This window comes from Saccopteryx leptura, chromosome 2 (genome assembly GCF_036850995.1).
Source record: "Saccopteryx leptura isolate mSacLep1 chromosome 2, mSacLep1_pri_phased_curated, whole genome shotgun sequence".
Taxonomy (NCBI): Eukaryota; Metazoa; Chordata; class Mammalia; order Chiroptera; family Emballonuridae; genus Saccopteryx; species Saccopteryx leptura.
The window spans coordinates 59,907,741-59,934,507 of record NC_089504.1 but is presented as its reverse complement, the minus strand read 5'-3'; the positions used below and the strand labels follow the sequence as shown (position 1 = coordinate 59,934,507).

General features: G+C 41.4%; 1 protein-coding gene and 1 pseudogene across 4 annotated transcripts in view; both read right to left on the bottom strand.

The window, feature by feature from the left end:
- Positions 1-26,767, bottom strand: part of KANK1 (KN motif and ankyrin repeat domains 1) — a 249,516-nt gene that overhangs the window by 138,445 nt on the left and 84,304 nt on the right. For all 4 annotated transcript variants that reach the window (XM_066368045.1, XM_066368049.1, XM_066368048.1 and 1 more), the window contains exon 2: positions 23,528-23,653. The gene's annotated coding sequence lies outside the window, so the exon portion shown is untranslated. The remainder of the gene's footprint in view (positions 1-23,527; positions 23,654-26,767) is intronic.
- Positions 12,302-12,966, bottom strand: LOC136393004 (general transcription factor 3C polypeptide 6 pseudogene; annotated as a pseudogene).

The window sequence follows — 26,767 nt, the reverse complement described above, 5'->3', positions numbered from 1 at the left end:
AATTTGGTTGGTGGCAATTGAATAGAAATCAATTATTTCCTTATAGAGTGTGTAGGCAACCAGATTTTAGGTTAAATGACAGCTTAGAGAAATGGCAAACAAAACAAAAGTTTTGTAAAGTAAAATAAGGATCTAGGCTGTTTAGCTTGAGAGCAATTTAATCAACATGTAAAGTGTCTATTCTAACAATCAGCCCAAGATCTGCCATCTTTAATCCAGTTGCAGAGAAAATATCAACGAGCCCGAGGCTCGCCCGAAGAGACTGTCTTCAGCTTCACTTTAATCCCATGGATATATCTTGCAATAAGGCAGTTCTAGGGACTGCAGAAGTTAAGAGGTTAGTAGCCCTAATAAGTCCCCAAAATTATCTAAACCTCAAAATTCCATCTTGTTGATTGAACCCTTTAACATTAAACAGCATGTTTCACTGAGCTTCAGTGGGGGATGGGAATGGGAATAAGAATGGGATGGGGCCTGACCTGTGGTGGTGCAGTGGATCAAGCTTCGACCTGGTACGCTGAGGTCACCGGTTCAAAACCCTGGGCTTGCCCGGTCAAGGCACATATGAGAGTTGATGTTCCTGCTCCTCCTCCCTTCTCTCTCTCTCTCCTCTAAAATGAATAAATAAATAAATAAATTTTTAAAAAAAGATCTTAATTAAAAAAAAAAGAATGGGGATGGGGGCTGCTATCATGGTGTCAGGTGGTGAGATAACATCGGAACGGTGGATACAGAAGAATCCTTGCTGCTCCTTAACATGAGAAATTTTCCTTGGGCTTTTGAGCCCGAAGAGGCTTGTCTGAGCAGGCAAAAGGCACCAACTCAGGTGCACAACATACATTATCAGTTAGCATTGCCTTTGGACCTGGCATACCAAGGACCAAAGTAGGCCAGCATGCTTCTGCCTGGATTCTGTAGTTGTCTTCTCTCTTCTCTCTTCTATTACCCGTGGATCTTTCGTTAGGTAATGCGCCACCTGGGATCTCTTCTACTCCCCATCTTCTGTCTCTTTTTTTTTTAAGTGAGAGGAGGGGAAACAAAGAGACAGACTCCTACATGCACCCTATGTGAATCTACCCAGCAAGCCCCCTACAGGGTGATGCTCTGCCCATCAGGGCCATGCTCAGCAACCGAGTTATTTTTAGTGCCTGAGGTGGAAACTCCACCAGAGCCATCCTCAGTGCCTGGGGCCAACTGGCTCGAATCAATCGAGACATGGCTGCAGGAGGGGAAGAGAAAGAGAGAGAGAGAGAGAGAGAGAGAAAGGGAGAAAGAGGGGAGAAGCAGATGGTTGCCTCTCCTGTGAGCCCTGACCGAGAACTCTACCACTAAGCCACCTGGCCAAGGGCCCTTTCTTCTGTCTTCAGACATCAAAGGCTGGATAAAAAATTTGCTCCTAATTGCTTGGACATACTTTATGGTGACCTAACCTGTTTCTAGAAGCTGATATTAACTGTACCAATTCAAAGACCCACCAGGAAGTAAACTGGGAACATACCAGTCAACCAATGCTTTACCTAGGTATGCTATGGACAGGCCCTCTGCTAGGTACCATGGGAACAAACAGAAATCCTAAGGTCCAGGCCTTAAGCTCAATGGTGTTTTTCATCAGTCTAGGTGATGAGAAAAGGAAAAGAGAAGGAAAAAGATTACTCCTCTTTCCAACTAGCATTATCTAAAAATGAATAGCATGTGGGTATGCAAACCATCCTCAAGGGCAGGTGAAATCAGTAAGGGTCAGAGAAAAAAGGCAAAGCTTCCTCCCACTGAATAAAATGTTTATGGGAGAAAAAAAGGGAAGTTTAGCAAAAAAAAAAAAACATATGATGCCAGATGGACTAAACAACAAGAATACTATTCAACACTAGGTCATTTGTATATTAATAATTTCAATTAAAATGATACTAAAATTCACATGGGAAAAATGGTTTCTTTAAAAAGAAAGTTATTTTAAAAGGTGAGGGAGAAGCAAGGTGGAGGAGAATGAACTATCTGGACATGAGTGTAGACTAATAGTAAAAGAATAAGGAATCCAAGAAAGAGTACCGGATAAGATTATATAAAAAGAATACCTAGAATTACATATGTACAGCCTGACCAGGCAGTGCCACAGTGGATGGAGCATTGGACTGGGATGCGGAAGGACCCAGGTTCAAAACCCCAAGATTGCCAGCTTGAGCACGGGCTCACCAGCTTGAGCAAGGGGTCACTGGCTTGAGCATGGGATCATAGACATCACCCCACGGTCGCTGGCTTGAGCTTAAAGGTAGCTGGCTTGAAGCTCAAGGTCTCTGGCTTGAGCAAGGGGTCACTCGCTCTGCTGTAGCCCCGCCAACCCTGTCAAGGCACACGTGAGAAAGCAATCAATGAACAACTAAGGAGCTGCAACGAAGAACTGATGCTTCTCATCTCTCTCCCTTCCTGTCTGTCTGTCCATATCTGTCCCTCTCTCTGACTCTCTAACCAAAACAAAACAAAACAAAACAAACAAACAAACAAAAAATCATAGGTACAAGTTTATACTTTGTAAAAGTTGTATAAACAATTAAAATTGCAACCATACATAAATGCAAATAACTAGAAGTTTAAGATATCAGGGTTGTGATTCCTTTAAAATATAAAGTTAATTAATGTACGGTACATGCTTTAAGAAATTATGCCCACTAACTCCTACAAGTTTCTTTACTTACACCAAACCATCTAGGACCACTAGTTTTCAACCCTGGGCAGTGTCACTGCCTACTGCCTCTGCTGCCCTCCAAGGAGACCTGGGATCTGTGTATTATTGGGTGGCCACAGTGACTGAGGGGCACTCTGATATTTAGTAGGAAACAAAAGCCAGAGATGCAGAATACCCGGTGGCACAGGGCACAGTGCCATACAATGAAATACTGTTCTACTCAGAGCACCAGCAGTAGCACTGCTATTCAGCGCCAGGTGGAACAGGACAGAGATCAGTTTTTCTATGACTTAATATGTGCTGCCCAAGAGATACTATAGAATCCTAAAATTTAACAAATGCTATTAATTTTATACCGTATGGATTTTAAAATAAATTCAACTTTTTCATTTAAAAAACTGTGAAAAAGTATGTAATCTCTCCTCAAAGATGTAAATGGGCAGAATTTTTTTTAATAAATGGAAATAAATCACTTAATTTCCTGAGAGAGGTCACATTGCCTTGATGCTAGAAATGATAAACAAGCCAATACTGAGAGTCTAAAAATTATGTCCACTTATTAAATATTTTTGCACCTTATCAATTCACCATTATTATGCCGTGGCTGGTAACTCCTGCCCTATAACATCCGAAGGTTCAAACAGAAAGCAGCAAGAGAGCGTCTGGAAACCCTGCTGCCCTGGCTTGCAGAGCTGAGTGAGGGTCTTGCTGAGAGATCTGCTCCCTGTGAAATGTGCCAGCCACCCAGACAAGACTGTAGCCTCCACGTATAGCACCTCCTCCCTGGCCCTGAAAGAAAAAGGGAGGAGGAAATGGAAACTTCTCTTCGGGCAGGGTATAGAAATGTGATCTTGTATGTTTACTTAATGGTTTTCCTACTTTTTCCACATTTTCAGAACTTATGAGATTCATGATCCTACTTAACTTCCCAAAAGGCTGCTGACACTGCCATCTAGTGAATACAGTCCTTTACACAGAAATGTAAGAGCTCCTGGGCCCATTATTTCTAAGGTAGAGTTTAGGAAGTATATGTATATCCTGCTTTTAATCTCATTTGAAGTATCACTTATTTTACACTGAGAAGAGGAAAAAAGTTATTAATAGAAAGTTTGCAGTCTATGTATTATTCTGTGTAACTGGTAAATAAAAATGAGCACTATAGGGTCAAACAAGAAAATGACTAAGGCTGTATTTACTATCAGTGTGCTGTTGACGGCAGGGCCTCCTTGTTCCCTGTCATGGGTACCTACGCTTTTCCTGCGTAACTAGTTTACTGAGTCTTAAAGACCCTGTGAACTATGTATCTGGCCATGATTCCCTCTTCACTTTGATTACTAGGGAACACAGACCCCAACCAGTGGTCTATTTCCAGCGTGTTCACAGACCTTCCACAGCACATGCTCTCTATCCTCAGCCCTCACCTCCTCCTCTTGCTATATCCCTCTGTACCAATAGTCTCAACCGCTGACTTGTAGTTTTACTTTGTATCATCTTTTAAACCACCATAAAAACTTTTTTCTTTCTGAACCAAGATTGGGTCCATCTAAATGAAATCCTATTTCTTGTATAGTGCTCTTGCTGGGACCATATCACAGTCTCTGGCGATTCCTGACACAGGGGACTCAGGGTTCCCTTTCTACTTGTTAGTCCCCCACTAGCAGAACTGCTGAGAATCTAAACTGGGTTGAAACTGCTATCATCAAATATATTACATCACTTATAACTGCTGTCTTCTTCATACTCCAGAATGGCCTCCTAAGGTGTCTGTCTGGTCAAACGCCTGCGGCCTCTCCCACTGAAAGGACTACTTCTTCATTTCCCATCCCACAAAAAACAAGTGTCACACTGTTTTTACATTTTGTCCCATTTCTAGATAAATGCTTTTTGTTTCTAAATTATAAATTTTTTATATCATTTAAAAAATATTGGCTTGTTTGAAGGCAGAGTATAAACTGTTATGGCAACAGGCATGAAGACAATACTGAAATTTCAAAGGCTCTCTTTTCTCCCTCAAGAAATATGCAGGATGATGTTGGCAACCTCACCACCACTTTAGCATACATCTGCTTACCTAGGAAGTCCTGCCTATATGCTGTCGAGCTGCACTCAGTTACTGTTGTTCAGATAATGATGCCCGGGGGGAGAGTTCTTCACTGGGCATCTTAGACATCAAACCAAAATCCCCTTTCTTACCTCCAATATTTGGCTATTTAAAAAAGAGATTATAAAAAAATTATTTTCTCAATCCTACACCCAAGCGTCACAACACTTGGTTCTGAACTGCCAAAAGCACCCCCCCCCCAACCCTAATATTTCTTATGAGCAAAGTAGAATGTAGAAGTATGGGTGGGTTGGTGTGGGAGGTAACATAGGTAATATGTGTGTTCATTTTGCAAATAAGAGATTTTATTTTAAAACGTATTTTTATATGTACAGACATGTGTGCACACAAATTAAGTGGTCAAGGTGATGACAGCTGGAATATGACTGGGGAGATACTCTATCACCACTGCCTGGGAGGTGGTGAGAGGGGCCAGTGGGCCAGAGGGCCCTGAGGGGGAAGTGCTTTGGCCTGCCTTCTCCTGGTGCAGAGCTTGAGCATTGGCTCTACAAAAATTTCCTGGAGCCACACATATACCCTCTGACTGTCCTCTTTGTTAGTCATATTAGCTTAGAAAAGCTATAGGAAAATCCAACAACAAGAATAAAGGCAGAGTAAAGGATAAGGGTTCGACACAAATGAATTACCTACAGAAGGACCCACAGAAATCTGATTAAGGAAAAAAAAAAAGGCTGCCTGATCAGGCCACGGCGCAGTGGATAGAGCATTGGCCTGGGATGCTGAGGACCCAGGTTCAAAATCCCGATGTTGATGGCTTGAGCGCAGGATCGTAGACATGACTCCATGGTTGCTGGCTTCAGCAAGGTGTCTCTGGCTCAGCTATAGCCCCCAGGACAAGCAACATGTAAGAAAGCAATCAATGAACAACTCAAGTGCTGCAATGAAGAATTGATGCTTCTCTTCTCTCTCCCTTCCTGTCTGTCTGTCTCCCTCTCTTTCTCTGCCTTGCTTAAAAAAAAAAAAAAGACTAAAGTAATTGTCCTAATGGATCACATTGTTTTTAAAATGGGTCTGATAATATAAAGTACCTTCTTTGTAACTATCTTATTTTCCTGAGATCAGAATTCATTGATTGCTTTCTGATATTAAATAGGAAATACATGGTATTTATATTTAAATTTACAATGTATTTAGTTATATTTAAATAATTCATTCCTGAGTTCTTTCTCCTTTTTTTTTGTTTTCTCTCCTTTTTCAAGTAAGAGGAGGGGAAATAGAGAAACAGACTCCCGCATGTGCCCTGACTGGGATCCACCTGGCAACCCGGTCTGGGTCTGATGCTCTGCCCATCTGGGGCCATGATCACAACCAAGCTATTTTTAGTGACTGAGGTGGAGGCTTCACAGAGCCATTCTCAGCGCCTGGGGCTGACAAGCTCGAACCAATCGAATCATGGCTGCGGGAAAGGGAGAGGAAGAGGAAGAGGAAGAGGAAGAGGAAGAGGAGAGGAGAGGAGAGGAGAGAAGAGGAGAGAAGAGGAGAGAAGAGGAGAGAAGGGGGAGGGGTAGAGAAGCAGATGGTCGTTTTTCCTGTGTGCCCTGACCGGGAATCAAACCCAGGATATCCAAATGCTGGGCCAATGCTCTACCACTGAGCCAACAGGCCAGGGCTCCTTTTCTATTAAAATAGCTTTTATTTCTTGTTATCACAGTTTTAATAATATGAATAAATAGGTTTATGCCAACAGACACTGTTACTAAATTAGTGGCTAAAAATCTTGAGCCTCTAGCTTTTATTCAGGTTCTTCTAGTTCCAGGAGAGTATGGTTCTACTGTGAAACAGTATAGTGAGACTCTGCAGTCAAATAAAAGGTAGTTTTGGGAGATTATGACTAGAAACATGAAGATATAACTACTGTCCAACACAACAGAGCTGCTTATCTATGAGAGTAGTTAGTACTGTTTATTGTTCTGAGGAAGACAGAAAAGACAGGCAAATAGGGGAAACTTCTTTGAAAAAATGTAGCAGCTTTCAAATAATGTCTAAAGTATATTATATATAAAATTCTAGTCTTTGTTCCATTCCTTCTATCTAGTCCTACAAACATATTCAATACTCAGTTTTTTTAAATGCCTGGAAAATTAAATGTTATCATCTGAAGGTCAGAAAGTTAGTTTCTGAGGTTCTGAATGATAAATGTACTCCTATTAATGAGATAAACACTATTTTATTAAAAAGTAAAGTGATGCATAACTTTCTCAGTGGCTTCCTTGTTTGGAATCCACCTTCTGTGCACGGGGCCAGTGCTAAGACAGATCTGAAAAGCTTGACGGACAGGGGACAGGGGTCTCGTGAATTTTATTTCAATCTCAGCCATCACTTGAGGCCGCCACCTCTTCCCATCTGTGTCCTAGATAGAATCTTAGAGATAAGTCTAGACACCCAATTTTAAAAATGGGAAACTAATGCAGTGTTCATGAGGAACGTGGTCTAATCAGCAGGATTCTTGCTTGGTTCAGTAGCAACAGTGTCTATGATTTACCAAAGGATTCCCTCATTTGCCAGTTGTTTTTATAGGTAGAAAGCAGCGGAATTGACCCAATACTAGCAAAGGGGACCCTGGAGACTAACAGTTAACATCTTTTTTTTTTCTTTTTTTTCCTTAAGCTGGAAACAGGGAGAGACAGTCAGACAGACTCCCGCATGCGCCCGACCGGGATCCACCCGGCACGCCCACCAGGAGCGAGGCTCTGCCCACCAGGGGGCGATGCTCTGCCCCTCCGGGGCGTCGCTCTGCCGCGACCAGAGCCACTCTAGCGCCTGGAGCAGAGGCCAAGGAGCCATCCCCAGCGCCCGGGACATCTTTGCTCCAATGAAGCCTTGGCTGCGGGAGGGGAAGAAAGAGACAGAGAGGAAGGAAGGGGGGGTGGAGAAGCAAATGGGCGCCTCTCCTATGTGCCCTGGCCGGGAATCGAACCCGGGTCCCCCCCCAGGCCGACGTTCTACCGCTGAGCCAACCGGCCAGGGCCAGTTAACATCTTTAAAGGTCTAAAAACCACGACGCATGACAGGCCAACTTTCCCTTCAGGTTTGGGGATGAAGACAGGGCTGGTGGAAAGAGTGATAAGGTAAATCTATACTCAGGGCAGAGTAGCAAAGTGAGCAAATATAGAACACAGAACATGCCTCCTTTTAGGGACAAATAATTCAAAACAAGTTAATGAGCCAACAAAATGGAGAATACCATTCCATTATTCTTCCAAGGGCTACTGAAGGAAATGAACACATTTGTCAAGAGTGCCCTTTGCTCAGTCACAATTCCCATAAAAATGGGAAAGACCACAGACTTGATTCTGCCATAGGTCTAGAAGATGAAATCAAATTTCAAAGATACTTAGGTCACAGACATGCAGCCAAAAGCCTGTCTGCTTACCACACTTAAACTGCCTCCACTGACCCTCCCAGCTTTCCAGTCTAGTCATCACTCCAGGGCCTAGAATATACAATTTCCCCTCTTATCTACAAGGAGTCTTCAATGACCCTTAAACCCAGGAAAGCTGGGGCCCGCTGGTTCCAGCCATCTCTTAATCGGAGTCAAGGGGCATGAACATCACTTAACATTATCTAACACAGGAAACTTCACTTTGTCAAACCAGCTGTTTATAAACCAACACTGGATATCTCTACATCTTATCCCAAGAAGGAATTGCTTGGATTCCATTTTTAAAAAACATACAAGTAAACCAGCACCTTCATTTTATTTTTCAACTATATAGTCACCACTTCTACATTTTTAAAATTAATTTTAATGGGGTGACATTGATAAATCAGGGTACATATGTTCAGAGAAAACATCTCCAGGTTATTTTGACATTTGATTATGTTGCATACCCCTCACCCAAAGTCCAATTGTCTTCCGACACTTTCTATCTTGTTTTCTTTGTGCCCCTCCCCTCCCCCACCTCTCCCTCTGCTTCCTCCCCCCCCCCCCCAACCATCACACCACCACACTCTTGTCCATGTCTCTGAGTCTCATTTTTATCTCCCATCTATGCATGGAATCATATAGTTCTTAGTTTTTTCTGATTTACTTATTTCGCTCAGTATAATGTTATCAAGGTCCATCCACGTTGTTGTAAATGATCCGATGTCATCATTTCCTGACTACTTCTACCTTCTTTTATTGCTCAGAACCCTCTTTTCTCATTCTATACAACTTTTGCTCACATTGGAGTGTGGGCCCAAGGTCCTACAGAGAATTTGCATTTTTACTTTATATAATTCATACCATTCTAATTTTTTAGGATGATTATATATTACTGTTATAATATAGAAAGAGTCTTTGATAAATTCACCAAATCCAAACATGTTCATACCTTTGACCTAGTTATTCTTGTGAATTTATCCCAAGGAAATAATTTATTATGGCTTAAAGATTTCACTACACTGATATCTAAAGTGAGAAGGAATTAGATACAATCTACATTTTAAACATGAGAAAGATGTTTTATAGATTATGGTACATTAATGCAATAGAACTGTCATTATAATTGTAAAATCTTTTTGAAAATAAATTGAAGACTTTGATAACTAAAGTAAAAGTAGTATTCCAAATAAAAAGATCACAACATAAATAAAATGTAAACTAAAATAGAAGATGAAGTGTTATACTAAAGTGGTAGAATATTTATGCAATTTTACTATTTCACTGATTTTCGTTAACAAAGAAATAAAAACACTTGCTCACCATCGATCTGACAAAAATTAATTTTGTCATAGTTCCAAACTAAGATATTGATCTAACTCTCTCCTTTATTTAGAGTTAACTTTTTTTGTTTTGTTTTTTACAGAGACAGAGAGAGAGTCAGAGAGAGGGATAGACAGGGACAGACAGACAGGAATGGGGAGATGAGAAGCATCAATCATTAGTTTTTTGTTGCGCATTGTGACACCTTAGTTGTTCCTTGATTGCTTTCTCATATGTGCCTTGACTGCGGGCCTCCAGCAGACCGAGTAACCCCTTGCTCGAGTCAGCGACCTTAGGTCCAAGCTGGTGAGCTTTTTTTGCTCACACCAGATGTGCTGTGCTCAAGCTGGTGACCTCGGGCTCTCAAACCTGGGTCCTCGGCATCCCAGTCCAACGCTCTATCCACTGCGCCACCTCCTGGTCAGGCTAGAGTTAACTTTTTAAAAAATTTGTAAGCTTTCCTAATTTTTACTTAGGTCCATTATAGGAAATTGAAAGAAGTACCAATAGGTTAAAAGGCAAAATGTGGTCTTGGGATCAATGTCGACTGTATCTATTTTAAACAAACCTGAGGTACCCATCAGAAGTTTAAGGAACTCCCTAAAAATTAACAAACAAATCCATTTACCTTATAAGCTACAAACTCATCCAAGTAGTTTCTAAATTAAAATACTGTCATAGTAACACTACCACAACTATAAACTCATCAAAGTACTTTCTAAATTAAAATATTGTCATAGTAACACTACCACAATTACCAGTTTCATAACATGGTAAATTTATTCTAGTCACAGCCAACTATTTATATATGTGGACAGCCTTTTTAAAAAAACTGTCATGTTTCTCCTGACCAGGCAGTGGCACAGTGGCTAGAGTGTCAGTCTAGGATGCAGAGGACTGAAGTTGGAAACCCCGAAGTCACCAGCTTGAGTGTGGGACCATAGACATGACCCCATGATCGCTGGTTTGAAGCCCAAGGGCACTGGCTTGAGCAAGGGGTCACTGGCTCGGCTATAGCCCCTGGTCAAAGCACATATGAGAAAGCAATCAATGAACAACTAAGGTGCTACAACAAAGAATTGATGCTTCTCATCTCCCTTCCTGTCTGTCTGTCCCTCTCTCTGTTTCTGTCTCTCGCTAAAAACAAAACTGTATTGTTTTAACTAACTTTCTGACGGGTTAGTGGTCAAATTTTTTCCCTTTGGGTTCTCAGAACACAAGGATTTTCAATGATCTTACAAAAGCTCAAGTCCCAATGGATAGCTGGACAAGGAAGGATAAGAGGAGGCAGCAGTGGCCCAAAAAGCTAACAAGAAGCGTGAGTGAGTTCTCATGTGCTATTTCCCATGCTTCCATCCAAGAAAATGCTGTACTGAGGTCATGTGTATGAATGCATCAATTACACATTATCACCACTGCCTTATCCCACTCAGTCTTAACACTGGCTTAGTTCACCTCCCTTGGAGACAATCTGGACCATCAACTGGGGTGGAGGCTCTTAGGTAACTTTATGAGTTGGCTTCATCTAGTTAGCTTCTCAGGTGTGGTTCAACAGCCACACCCTAAAAACTGACAACCATTTATAAACAATTTGAACAATACAGTTTCAAGTCTGTTTACCCATTGGCTTACTGAAAGACAGACTGACCAAGTCAGTCTGGGTAATGAGTGCTCTATTCCTGAAGCGGAGACGGCAGACAGAGCCCAGCCTTTTCAACTTGGGCTCTCTTCTTTCTTTATTTGGGGGGGGGGGGGGGGGGGCTCGTCCGGGATCAAGTTGAGCTCTCTTGAAAATGCCCTCAGGTTAACCATCTTCACCTCATATGCTCTAAAACAATGAAATTTTTCTATGTATAACATTAGTCAATAAAGCCAAAATACTTCTTGTAGGTTTTAATAAAGGAGACTTGGTCTACTGTCATGTAGAATGTGAAATACATCAAATGAAGTCATTGCTGTTACAATTTTAAAACTTTTATATTCTTTCTCTCCAAGATTCCATGGACTGAATCTCTTTCGGGCGCCCATGGTCTCGGTCTCTCTTTCTCTCTCCCTCAAACACAAATTTTTAAAAAGAAGAACACATGTTGCACTACAGACAACTAGGTAAGGAGACTGGGAACATGAAAGAGATTATTTATCGTAGTTCCTACAGATGAGCCTCATTTCAACACCACATCCATTTCAACATTTTTTCTTTGCCTAAAAACCCTTGCCCCCCTACCATGATATTCCCTCCCAGCACAGTAGATTAGGAGAACAGGGATGGGAAGAAGTTACAGAGGTTCTAACAGCCCTGGGAACAAAGTTTTCCAGAACTCTTCCTCGGGGCTGGGGGAAGAACACAGGCCGGCCCTCCTGGACTGGGGTGAGGCAAGTATGTGCAGCTGGTCCTGGAACTGGGTGGGAACAGGAATCTGCACAAGAACCAACAGGAGAAGTGCCCAATCAAATCTGTGATTAGCAGACTTAACCATCTATTTTCAAGTGGCTTAGGACATGCCAGATCTAACATCAGTGCCATTCTGAATGACCCAACAGCATGCAAAAAAACTAAGGAAGATGAAAGAGGCTATCATTTACTAATTACTGGTCTAAAACCTAGTTTTAAAGAATGACCCATGAAAACTCATAAAATTAAAATTTAAATCTAGCCCCAATGTTTTCCCTGGGCATACAGCATTTCAAAATAAAAATCTAAGCAGACAACTACATTTTACCAGTTTCTTCTTAGTTTTTTTTTTTTTTTTGGAAGCTACAGTCAATTCTTTTATATAAAAACTTAAAGTTTATGACTATTAAGAAAAACACTTCATCTAGGAGTGATTTCTAAAGAAGCAACTTCAGTTTCCATAAAAACAGAACTTTCTGTATCCGAGGAAAGAATATCAATAAGAGGACCAGAATCCTGTATTTCCAAGGGTGGTGGTTTCTCCTGTTCATAACCCAGGTTTGAATGATCTTTCATTTGACTCTCTTGCTTTTCCAACTCCAAGGACTTCTCTGGGACTGGAGCTACAACTTCTTCATCTTCATTTTCATGTAGAAAGCTACAAATCATATTGGGTCTATAGGAAAAATTATTATCCTTGATTTGCAGCCATTCCACACCACCTATGTTTTCTTCTCCTTCCTTCTTTTCTGTCAGAAGAGTTCTGGTCATGCTGCGTTTCTTCGTTGTATGGTACTTATAGTTTAGCACTGTTTTATTGCTGCCTTCTGCATCCACATATTCAACATTTTCTTCAAATATAACACAGGTCCCAAGAGTGTCTTCATACTCTCCAGCAAAGACATAGTTGTCTACTTGCAGGATGGGTCTATCGGTGTCAATTCCCAAAATCTTGCATTTATTTTCACATTTAGAGAGAAAGTCTGAATCAATAATTCCTGACAATTCCACCAGAACCAACTGCTCTGCCTCCTCTACCTCCTCTTCCTCATCCTCCGAACTCCACTCCTCAGCGGCCGCCATGATCACACCTCTTCTTAGTTTTTGAACAACTCACTACCCTGCCCTATATCATCCAACCACTAGAATGTAAATTCCATGAAAGCAGAGATTTTTTAAAAAGCTTCCTGATTGTGGTCTTCCTTTTTAGCTGCAGTGGTCATATGAAAGTAATGCCTTGTGGCATATTTTATTTTTATACATACTGTATGCCAGTGGTTTTCAACCGTTTTATACTTAGAGACTGGTAAAAATAGGAGAATTATTTCAGGGACTGCTAAGGCAGAAATCACCCTGAGCATAAGAGAATTCTACGAAAATCATTTGGGTCTATAATCTTCATACAACATCAGGATGGTTAACTCTTTTGTGAAATTTCTACCAGACCAGTCTGTGGACTGGTGGTTGAAAAACATTGCTATATACAGTACACTTAAAATATATATTCTAGGCCCTGGCCTGTTGGCTCAGTTGTAGAGCATTGCCTGGCCTGTGGATGTCCCAGGTTCCATTCCCAGTCAGGGCACATAGGAGAAGCAACCAACTGCTTCTCCACCCCTCCCCCCCCCCCTCACAGCCATGGCTCAAGTGGTTCCAGCAAGCTGGCCCCATGCACTGAGGATGGCTCCTGTTGAGCCTCACCTCAGGTGCTAAAAATAGCTTGGTTGCCAAGCAATGGAGCAACAGCCCCAAATGGGCAGAGCATTGCCCCATAGGGGGCTTGCTGGGTGGATCCCAGTTGGGGTGCATGGGAGTATCTATCTCTCTGCCTTCTCTCCTTTCACTTAACAAATAAAAAAATAAAGTATATTTTATATATAAAAATTCAATGTTATAAACTGGGAAAAGCTGCATAGTTTTTCTTTTCCTATGGTCTTTTGTTTTGGGGGTGTTTTTTTGTTTGATTTTTGTTTTTGTTTCCCTCCCTATAGTCTTTTAAAGAGGAAAATTACTAATTTGATAAAATTAGCTATATGATTAAAACCCAGAACCAGAACTCACTGTATGGCAAAGCTTGTTTAATCACCACCCATTCTACTAGAAAGAGTCAGGACATGTTCCCAATGCTTGGGCCTGGTGCTCTGCACAAATGTGACCTGAGGTACACAGACAAGTTATTCCTGTTACCATTGCACTTTCCCATCCTGGTCACAGCCTAATCCATAAGAAATAATTCTCAACAAGTTTTCATTCACTCACAAACCCACATTTGCAAACCATTCTGGACACAGTGGCTCTCTTGAGTCAGCTGTTCATTTCCCCACATACCAAAGCACTAAGGGAGAGTGGTCTCCTTTACGAGCCCCCTTTTTCCCTATCACTATGCTCAACATTGCTAGCCTGGACCACCTCATTCCCTTCCTGGGTAACTCTAATCATACTTCTTTTTTCTTTTTCTTGTATTTTTCTGAAGCTGGAAACGGGGAGAGACAGTCAGACAGACTCCCGCATGCGCCCGACCGGGATCCACCCGGCACGCCGACCAGGGGGCGACACTCTGCCCACCAGGGGGCGATGCTCTGCCCCTCCGGGGCATCGCTCTGCCGCAACCAGAGCCACCCTAGCGCCTGGGGCAGAGGCCAAGCAGCCATCCCCAGCGCCCGGGCCATCTTCGCTCCAATGGAGCCTCACTGCGGGAGGGTAAGAGAGAGACAGAGAGGAAGGACAGGGGGAGGGGTGGAGAAACAGATGGGCGCTTCTCCTGTGTGCCCTGGCCGGGAATTGAACCCGGGACTTCTGCATGCCAGGCCGACGCTCTACCACTGAGCCAACCGGCCAGGGCCTAATCATACTTCTTTTTTAAACTCAGAATAGGTTGGGCATTCACATCCACTTGTTGTTTGGTCTCTATCCACCTCTCCAGCTGGAGAGTTTTAACACTGGCTTCCTGGTGTTCAATGTTCTCTTACCCCTTTAAAAAGCCTTCACATTGGCTGGTCACTCATTTGCTTCTCCTCCCACTTTTTAACACCCATTGTAGGCATTTCCTCCTCCAGGAAGCCTTTCCTGATATCCTCTACCAATTTTAGATGCCCCTTCCTTGTGTCTCTACAATACCCTATGGATAACTTCAAAGAGCTTAACAAACTGTTGAGATTTTGTTTTTATTGTTGTGGTTGTTTATTTGAGTTCTTTCTTTTATTGACCTATTAGTTTCTTTGGGGGATAGAGTCTCCTTTATTCTAGCACTGGCCCATCAAGCACACAACTATCCTCTAAAACTTAAGAATAATTGAATAAGCTAGAGTTTGCTTAAACATATGGTGCTAATGACTTCCCATATCTCATGGAAAACAGCACACTTCAATTTCTCCTTTTTATTACTTGGAAATCAGATATTAAGTCTCCCCTGTTAGACTAGGCTAAAGAACCACTGTTACCGAAGTTCAAAAAGTGACCGGCAAATAGGAGTTAAACCTCTAGAAACATACTTTCTGTAAACAGCATCTTGTTGACAACATTTTCATTGGACACTTGTAGTGCACTCTTTCTAAAACATACTTAGGAGATACATCTTAAAACAAAATATATTATGATAAAACATATTTTAGACTCTTTGCAGATGGACCCCATATACTCCAGCCACAGCACTCTGAAATTGCTTACTCCGCTGCTTCACATTTAATTTTCCTGTTATTTGCCATTCTTACTACTACTCGTTCTTCAAGACCCAGAATCAAATGCCACTCTTCCATGGAGCCTTCCTTGATCACACTAGACAAAAAACATCCCTCATTCCTCCAACCTCCTACTGCACCTTGTGCCTCATTTCTCTTTGTAGCATCTGCCACAGCATCTGAATGTCACTTGTGGCACATACACAGCAGATGCTCAATAATTACCAGAGCAAGAATGGCCCTTTCTACCTATCCCTTAGTATTCATAATAGGGAACAACTAGAAACAGACTAAATAAATATCAGACATGGGGGGGGGGGGGGGATAGCTCAGCAAGAATTTACATTCCTTACTCTTTTTTAATGTTCATCTGCGCAACAGCGTGTTATTTTTTGTTGTTTTTTTTTTTGTGTGTGTGTGTATTTTTCTGAAGTGAGAAGCAGGGAGGCAGAAAGATTCCCACATGCAACCCAACCAAGATCCACCCAGCACGCCCACCAGGGGGCAATGCTCTGCACATCTGGGTGTTGCTCTGTTGCAACCAGAACCATTCTAGCGCCTGAGGCAGAGGCCATGGAGCCATCCTCAGCACCTGGGCCAATTTTGCTCCAATGGAGCCTTGGCTGCAGGAGGGAAAGAAAGAGACAGAGAGGAAGGAGAGGAGGAGGGGTGGAGAAGCAGATGGGCGCTTCTCCTGTGTGCCCTGGCCGGGAATCAAACCCAGGACTCCTGCACGCCAGGCTGACACTCTACCACTAAGCCAACAGGCCAGGGCTACATGATTTTTTTTAAATACTTAAACCCAATAGCCAAATAATGTTTGGCTTTCAGTGTTTAAGTTATTTACGATTGCTGTGTTTATGATCTCCCCCATTTCTCTTATTAGCCCAAGAAGGGAGCTTTCAAACTATATAGGTTGGACAGCTCAAGTCCCAAATCACCTCAAAACCCTTTTACATCTTAAGCCCAACACCTATGACCCCACTTGTCCAGAACTTGTAAAGCAGGTTTTAATTATATGAAAATCCACTCTCCTCCTTTCTCAAGATTCCCTTCTTTCAAAGTAAGATCTCATTTTAGATCCAGTAAAAGCACTTATTTTCTGGGTCACATAAATTAACTCTTAGTTAATCCATCCCTCAACTGGTGCCAACAATCACATTTTAATTTAAGCCATTTGTTTTCACTATTTCAATGTGATTATAAGGGCACAAGCAAACTTCAAATAAAGAGGAAGCTTTTCAACACTTCTTAAAATCAAATTGTTTTGGTAATAAGAAAGGATGACATGTAGAATTTAGGTGTCTTTATTTTTTAATTCTCTTGATTGGAATAAACAAGTCATCAATACAAAGTGGCTAAACCAAAAGAATTTATTTTATATGTCAAAGGAGGCTGGAACAAGAGGGACAGGGAATCTTAACTCTCCTGCTTTTTATGTTCAATATTTTTTCAAATATTTCTTCATTGGAAGTGTCATTATTAAAATTTTCTCATATTATTTTTTAAAATTCTAGAACCTTACAGTTAGTTAAAACTCCATTCCAAATTTTTCACTAGTGAAAAATATCTCCCTTGTGAATCTGAGTTTCAAGTGAAAAAAAAAACCACTCATAAATTCTGTACTTAATTTCATTGAATCTTAAGACATTTTACAAAATATTTACATTTACAAAATATATATAATCTCAAGCTTATTAACCATTTAAGATTTTTAAAGTACTTCTGCTTCACTTTAATGGCTCCCATCATTTCACTGAGTTCTTGAAATGAGAACTCTACACTAAGGTGGAGGATTTAGAGACTTACAAAGTCCAAAAGAAATCATAACTCCCACATTTTTAATCATCCATCCTCTTGGTGTATGATTTACCTCATAATTCCCACAAGAAAATGAAGAAAGTTTTGAAGAACGAGTTATTCTCAATGTAAATCTCCAGGCAGCCTCTGTCAATCATGTTAGCCCTTTACCCTGGTTAGCCTTTCTCCACCTTTTGCCTGAAAACTACACTACTATTTAATTGCTTTGTGACTTCACATTTTATTAAGAGGCAGAAAAACATAAAGAGCTAAAACTAGGAGATAAGCCCACTGCCATAAATTGTCCCCTTAAGCAATGAAACTTGCCTCTCTAGTGTAATAAGGTGAGCACTATGGAAAACCCTGACAAGTGCAATTCTGCTTAAGTCCAGAGCACCCATCACTTAAAGAAACCCTTACAGTTAGTTTTCTGGAATGCAGTGCCATAGATCAGAAGTCAGGCGAGCCAATGGCAGGCTTTCTCATGCCCGTGTGAAGGGCACAGCCCAGTGAATTGTGGCCCTGCACCCTCCTCGGTCCCAAAGTTTACATTCTGTTCTCATGGACCAATAAATACAACAACAAAAAGGTGGAAGAGAATAATGAGAGACACAGTCATGAAAAATTTGATAACCTGACAGCAACTCATCCGCCAACCCGTTTCCCTGGAAATCAAATTACTTGTTAAATAACCCAGTAAAAAGCATTTTGCTAAATGTATGCCCTCATGAATTTAGAAGAATTTGCTTCTTTCCCAATGCACTGGCTCCCCCTTTTCATCCTCATTTCTTCCTCTGTGGTGAGAGGAAATCATCAGATTACACCACATTACTGAATGTGCCCGGCCCCTGCCCTCTGGAAGATTACATCCAAGTGCTTTGAACAAACCAGGCAGGACTTGGTATCTAAAGCCCTGGGAAAATATCAATTAGTGACTTCTCTAAGATGCTGCCAGCCAGAAAACAAAGGCTGCAAGTGTTTCTAAAGCCCATTGATGGGTACAAGAAAGTGGGTTTATGACATCGTTCCAAAAAAGCGTGTGTGTGTGAGTGTGTGTGTGTGTGTGTGTGTGTGTGTGTGTGTGTGAGAGAGAGAGAGAGAGAGAGAGAGAGAATCTAATAAAGGGTGGGGCAAAAGTAGGTTTACAGTTCATATAGAAAATAATAGAATAGTAAGTAGTAATACAGTAATAAACTAAACTGTTTTGTGTACTCACCATTGTAAACCTACTTTTGCCCCCCTCCCCCACATATTTACTAAGCATAAAAAAAATCTAAAAGAATATACAGCCAGACCTGTGGTGCTTGCTACAGTGGATAAAGCACTGATCTGGAATGCTGAGGTTGCTGGCTTGATACCCTGGGGTTTGCCTGGTCAAGGCACATGGGAGTTGATGCTTCCTGCTCCTCCCCACCTTCTCTCTCTCTAAAATAAATAAATAAAATCTTAAAAAAAAAATAAAAGAACACTGTATACAATAAACTCAGCAATGGTTATATTAAGGGGTGGACGAGAAAGAGGGATGCAAGAGTCAATTTTTTTTTTCTGTTTACATCTTTTATGGTTTGAATATAAAATAATGGGTATGTAATGCTTTTGTTATTAATTTCATTTTAAAAATTAACATATGGAAAAGAATGGTTACCAATTTTTTCCAAACCAATACACAGACTGTCAAAGCATTTTTGTCCTTCACCTAAATGCAAGAAGCAGTTAAGGAAAAGTAATATAGTCACTGATGTATTGATGTTTCTAGGTTTCAACAGTTTTCTTAAAAGGGCTGACAAACAAGATTGTAAAATATCTAGCAGGGCGTTCCAGCTCTCCTGGTGGGCCAATTGCAGCACCATTTGGTTGCACAGTAGGGACCAGGTTGACCACCACTGCAAAAGTGGGCGGTTTTTATAAAAAGTTTGACAACCCCTGCTAGATATTGAACAAATGGAATAAGCCTCTAGGTTGATAACTTTATGTCTTTCTCTTGTAGGTGAAGCCATGGTAGGTGACCCCAGAGCCTCTGCCTGGTACTGGGCCAGCACACTCAAGAGAAATTTGACTCAACTAGGTGAACAGTTTCTGTGCAAGAATTACCCAAGGAGAACTAAACAAAACAACACAACAAAGTCTGCCTGACCAGGCAATGATGCAGTAAACAGAGCATCAGACTGGGATACAGAGGACCCAGGTTTGAGCCCTGAGGTCGCCAACTTGAGTGCAGGCTCAACCGGCTTGAGCAGAGGGTCGCTGGCTTGAGCGTGGGATCATAGACATGACCACATGGTTGCTGGCTTGAAGCCCAAAGTCGCTGACTTGAGCCCAAGGTCCCTGGCTTCAGCAAGGGGTCACTCGGTCTGCTGTAGCCTGCCCGGTCAAGGCACATATGAGAAAGCAGTCAATGAACAACTAAGGTACTGCAACAATTGATGCTTCTTATCTCTCTCCTTTTCTGTCTGTCCCTATCTGTCCCTCTCTCTGTCTCTCTATCTCTGTCACAAAAGTAAAAAAAATAAAAGTTTAACAGCTGTAATGTGGGTTGCAGTTTTCTTTTTAAAAAATTAAACAATTACTGTTGGCTTCTCATTTTGACAAAAAAAAATTAGTTTTCATTTGTATCTCAAATCATACTTCAAACTAAGTTTCATACAGAGGGAATTATTTTATAATGTGAAATGGAACACTCAAAAAACAGTAAGAAAATATAGGCAGAATTTCTATGCAATCCAGTGATTGGAGATATTGACATTCATTCCAGAAATACTTAATGCTAAGCAGCAGAGACCTAGCTGTGGACAGCACAGACAGAGCCCTGTCCCTATGGAGTTAGAGGCTAGCAGAGAAACAGAAAGAAGAAAATGAAAAATAATTACATACTGATACATGCTCAACGCTGATAAAACAGGATTATGAGGAAGAAGAGAGTATAGGTAGGGTTAATAACCAATGTTGGGTGAAACTATGGCGAAGGTGAGATTTAAGATGAACCCCGAAAACTGATGCTCTTGAGAACACCTAACTATGCATATGCACTTCGAAGCACAAGATAGTTTTTTAAGAGCTTTGCACAACTAAACCCACTTAGTCTTCCCAAAACTTTGGGACAGGTACTATTTTGGTGATGATTCTTTTGTTACAGGTGAGGTAACAGTGTAGTCACTTGTCCAAGGGTACACAGCTAGTGATTGGGGAAACCAAGTGAACCCTAGCAGCCTGCTCCAGAGCTTTCTGTGAACTGCCTCCCTGAAAGAGACGAGTCAGTCCTCAGAAAGGTGTGTGAGCACGTGTGTGCGCACACACATGCACCAGCACAGGGTCCAAGCAACGGAGCAGCACCCACAGAATCCCAGGGGCAAGAAAGCGGCCGGTGTGTTCCCTGAGGAGAAAAGAGGCCAGAGGGGCTGGAACACAGTGTTCTAGAGTAGGTGACAGCTGAGGCTGGAGAGCAGGCGAAGCCAGATCAAGCCTGGCCTTGTCGGCCACGGAAGAAAGAATGTCATGCCAGGCCCAAGCAGGCAGGTGCCAGGATGTGATTACACTTCAAAGAGATCACTCTGCTATGTAAAGAACAGATTCCAGGGATAATACCAAGGCATTCCTGCTTCCTAGTTAGTTACATGGAAACCACAGGGAAAAGATCTGACTTCTAGACCTGGGTGTCCACACCTGCACCTCCTCAGCTCAGCATGCCATGAAGCATGCAAGTGCAGAATTACAGACAGATGGCCTCAAGTGCACACCCTGCTCTACCACTGACCATGTCCATGACCTTGAATGAGCAAGTCACCTAGTTCCTCCACGTCAATCTCCTCCTCTGTAGAACAAGGTTATAATAGCTACACCACCTCCCTCACAGCTCTGTTGTGAGGATCAGGTTAAGATAATGTGTGTGAAATGCTCTGGGAGCTTAGAAAGCACTTTAACATTCTAGTTATTCCTGTTTTCACTGTTTCCTCATCACCGTGGACTTCTCAGTGACAATGGAGGCAGGGATGGTTATTTGTGACCTTCAGGCTGGTCACTGTGCTAACACAGTACTACAATGTCAGCACTTTAGTTTCTGCTGTGAATTACAAACTTGGTAATAATCAAATTTTATTCAAAACAAGTATAGCCTTTGATTTTTTATTTAATGAGCAGAGACTTGTAGAAGATAACAGTAGTAGCCAACAATGAACCACTATGTACTAAGAATCGGACACTATTCTACTTTAATCAACTATCACCTAGCACTGCTACAAGAGAGGTTTAATTATTGCTATTATTTTATTGATGGGGAAACTGAGGCAGAGTAGTACAGCCATGATTTGAACCCAGGCATCTAGCTCTAGAGCCCATGCTTTTACCCACTGTCTTGCGATTCCTTTTGTGACAAAGTGAAGACTCAAGTTAAGAGAAAGAACCAGTCAGGAATAGAGGAAAGATTATGGAGCTGAACAAGGACACCTGGAATCTTTTTAAAAGGCAAACAAACTTGACTGGTAGTGGCATAGTAGATAAAGACTATCAACCTGGGATGCTGAGGTCTCAGGTTTGAAACCCAGAGGTCGCCAGCTTGAGCACAGGCTCGCCAGCTTGAGCACAGGCTCACCAGCTTGAGCTCAGGGTCGCCGACTTGAAGCCCAAGGTCACTGGCTTGAGCAAGGGGTCACTGGCTCACCTTGAGACCCCCAGTCAAGGCACATATGAGAAGCAATCAACGAACAACTATAGTGCCACAACTATGAGTTAATGCTTATCGTCTCTTTCTCTCTCCCTCTTCCCCACCTCTTAAAAAAGGGGGGTGGCAAACAAAAGTATCTAAAATGCTAACTACCAACACTGCTGAGGCTATGGGTCATCAGGCCCTTTCATATACTGCTAGTGAGATATAAACTGATACAACCTTTTGAGAAGACAACAAGCAGAGTATATCAAAACCTGAACAATAAATTTTCACATTCCCACTGACTCAGCAATGCCACTTACAGTATTTTATCCTCAGCAAATCATGAGTGTGCACAAAAGATGTTCATTGCAATGCTGTTTGGAAAAGTAAATACAGAAAAATAAATACATTTTCAACACAGGAGAGAGGGTAGAGAAACCATGGTGCAGTCATTTAAAATCATGCTAGAGCAAAACAGGAATAAGCATTTTGTTAAGGAAAAGAAGTGTGTTAAAAATCCCACTGGTATAGGCTTTGGTAGCTGACTACTTCAAGTTCTGAGTGGGTTTACCAGCTGTGTGAGCACTGGAAAGTCATTTAATTTCTCCGAACCTCAATTCTGTTATGCTTAAATGAGGATATGAAATGTACCAACCTCACAGGATAGTGAGAATTAATAAATAAAGTATGTAAAATGCTTAGTACAGAGCCTGGCACCAAGCAAGCATATGATGTCATTCATTTGAAAAAAATCTAGCAAATTAACAAACACATCATTACAAGTATTTGTAATACAGCCTGACCTGTGGCGGTGCAGTGGATAAAACGTTGACTTGAAATGCTGAGGTTACTGGTTCAAAACCCCAGTCTTACTGGGTCAAAGCATATGAAAGCAGCAACTAGGAATTAATGCTTCTTGTTTCTTCCCCCCTTCTCTCTCTCCTCTCTCTAAAATCAACGTATAAAATATATTTAAAAATAAATCAACCAAAAAACAACACAATAAAAATAATTTTAAAAAAGTATTTGTAATACAAATATTACAAATAATGAAGTACAGTTTTAACATTGATTATCTCTGGATATGGAAAACCAGGTATTTTTCTTTTAAATTCTCTGTAATTTCTAGATTTCCTTTACTTGACTAAAGCAGGCAATATATTAATATTTAAGTATCTCCTTTTCTTTTTCAAGTAGCCTTAATAATACTCCTCTCAATCTACTGATTTTCTCTGGCATAATCCATTCCATGCATATTATGTTTATGAAAATGGGATATTTTATTGATTTGATATGAAGAGTAATAAATTTTCCCCTTTATTCTTCAGAGTTAAACAGCTTGCTCATATTTCATCCTCTAAACGTCTTTTCTGCACCCATATGTACCTTTGCAGAGTAGGAGCACTCTGAGGGATGAGTGAGAGCACAAAAGGTGGGAAAAATGGATTAACGTCTCTTAAAAAGCAAAGTTAAAAGAGACAAGCACGACAACTTCATGATAAGTATATGGAAAAAAGTATACCTTACCTCAATTATGGAAGGCCAGAAAGTGCTGCAATAAATACTTCAACTCCATGGACAATTTTCTAGTGTGGTCAAAATACGGAAGTAATTCAATACTTCAGCAGTCCATTCAGTACAGTGACAATCATTCTGAAAGACAAAAAATCTTGTTGAGGGAAATGTGATGGAGAAATACTCCTTTCTACACTTAAGACCTGCAGGAGAGAGGAATCAGTTATGAGAGACAGCTATGCCGTTTAGGAATCCAAGTATAGTTAAATCATTTTCCTGCTGGGGTGGTAAGAGGCAGGCCAGAATAAAAGAGAACCGAGGGTGTCATACAAACACCAAATCTCCTTTGCTTTAGGTAAAAGCTGGCCGCTTGCTCTTGGGGTGTATCTCTCAACACCATGTCAAAGAAAGGGCCGGCTCCTCTTAGCCCCCCACCTTCACTTCCATTGCTGTCCTCCGTGTATTTATCTATACGAACATCGGTCAGCTCAGGCATACCACCAGTTTTTATCTTTTAATACCTGCCATTTCAGTCAGACCGCTCCATAGGAAACACAGAGCCTTCTCCTTAAAACTAGTTCCACTGGAGCTTTTCCCTGTAACTGGTAGCCTCTCGGGATTAAAACCACAGGATTATTTTCAAGTCATCCTTCTCCACGATCCTTTATTCCAAGGTCAGTCCACCACTACTTTCCCTTATATGTCCTACTGCTCTCTACGTCTTCTTTTTCACTCCAAACCACTGTTATTACCAATTTCTTGGGCATCCTTGCCTGTTTATAACAGCAGGCTCTAACCTGGCCTCTCTCTGCAGATGACCACCTATCCACTCTCTCTTACAGAACAATTGCTTTCATCCTGTTACTTGTATAACTTCAAACAGGTCCCTTATCTCCTGGCATCTCAGTTCTCTTTATTATAAAATAAAGAACTGGCTTCGATGTTCTACATCCTCATGTGCTTTGAAATCAGATGTCCCTGCGCTTGAATTGTGGCCCAAGCACTTCACAGAACTTAGACAAATTATATTTCCTCAAAACTCAAATGTGAGCCTGACCAGGCAGTGGTGCAGTGGATAGAGCATTGGACTGGGACACAGAGGACCCAAGTTCGACTTCCCAAGGTCTTAGCTTGAGCGAGGGATCGCTGACTTGAGTGTGAGATCATAGGCATGACCCCATGGTCACTGGTTTGAGCCCAAAGGTCGCTGGCTTAAAGCCCAAGGTCAATGGCTTGACCATGGGGTCACTCACTCTGCTGTTGCCTGCACCCCACCCCCATCAAGGCACATGAGAAAGCAATCAATGAACAACTAAGGTGACAGAGAAAGCAATTAATGAACAACTAAGGTGACACAACGAAGAACTGATGCTTCTCATCTCTCTCCCTTCCTGTGTGCCCCTATCTGTCCCTTTCTCTGTCTCTGTCACCAAAACAACAAAAACAACAAAACAACTCATGTGGTATATAAAATAGGAATAATATCATCTACCCTTCAGGTTGCTGTAGGCCAAAAGCTATGAAATCTTGCACCTCACATACAGCAGGAACTCAATAGTCATTTGTACCCCATCTTAAGAATTATCTCCAACTCTGAAGGTCTCTGTTCTAATTCCAAATCTAGCATTCTCTTACATCCTTATCCATGGTTGTAATAAATCTCTCTTCCATCAAAAACAGTCCTCTGCTAATTTTCAGGTTCTTCCACTGTCTAGATCTACTTTATCATATTTTCCTGAAATTTCAAACAAACACATTCTGTTCTAATCACATAGTCTTACGTTCCACAGAATGCATACAGCCTGCCTTGGCACCTATCATTCTCCATGGAAGATACAGTTTTTCTTAGCCCTTCTGTGCAAGGCTCATCTCTGGTCCGTGGCCCTGGCAATGCCCACCTTTCAGACAATTTAACCCTCACACTGGAAAGGGACTATTCTGGTTATTTTAAGTCAGTTTTTCACTTCAGCATGAACATCAGAGTTTTTACAAACCCAGAGCCCAGTATTTCTTGCCATCAGCTCTGCAAATGGTTTTTGAAATTTATAAACTTTTGTGCCTTGAGGTAAGATTCTTTTACTAACTCCATTTTCTTTTCTTTTTAATCAATAGAGAGAAGTGGAAGGGATAGATAGACAAGAAGGGAGAGATGAGAAGCATCAACTTGTGTTTGTGGCATGTAGTTGTTCATTGACTGCTTTCTCATATGTGCCCTGACTGGGAGGCTACAGCAGACCGAGTGACCCCTTGGCTCAAGCCAGCGACTGTGGGCTCAAGCTGACGAGCTTCACTCAAACCAGATGAGCCGGTGCTCAAGCTGGCAACCTTGGGGCTTCAAACCTGGGTCCTCTGTGTCCCAGTCTGACGCGCTATCCACTGTGCAACTTATGTATGTCCTTCAATATTCTGTTAGAATGTTCATCTTACTCATTTGTACATCAGGGATATTATTAACTTGGTACCCTAATAATGAACAGAAGATGGTTCATTCACTGGGAACCTTAGGCAACAAGGAACAAAACCCATTCAAGCCTATCAGAGTCAGAAAGGATCCTTACCATAAGAATACAGAGGTATCCTTACATCAGGATACTATATAAGAACTTTGTCCTATAGAGATATCCTTACATCAGGATACTATTTAAGAACTTTGTCCTCTGTGTTGCAAATTGTTTTTCTCATATTTTAAATTTTATCTCTAAAATGGAAATATCACTACTTCACTGTTCTATTCTGAGGATTAAAAAAATGCAGGTCAAGTCATGAATGGAAGTAATCACTGTTAAAACAAACAAAAAACATGCTGTTACTAAGGTACCTTAGTCTTATAACCCTTACAATGTGCCCGTTAGGCAGGTGTTATCCTTCATTTTACAGGTAAAATGTAATAAGCACCCATAGTCAGTAAATTTATAATTATATTTTTACTTTACAAAGAAGCTTTGTATGGATCTTTGAAAAGACTTGGTAACAGAATTACTCCCAGCTGTGTGTTTAGTAACATCTCTTTCTTAACAGTAATCCCAGGGACTACTCCTTTCTCTCCTCCAACAGTCAACCAGGTTACTAGCTTCTGCACCATCAATTCTGTTAAGTTTCACATTAGTGCACTCTTCTCCCTCCTCTGTGATGTGTCTTTATTACTTAAGTGCCATTCTGGTAACAAGATAAATATTTCTGTTTAGGAACCAGGGCCAATTTCACCTGCCATTACAAACTTACCCCCAAAACAGGCACTTGAATTTCTAACAT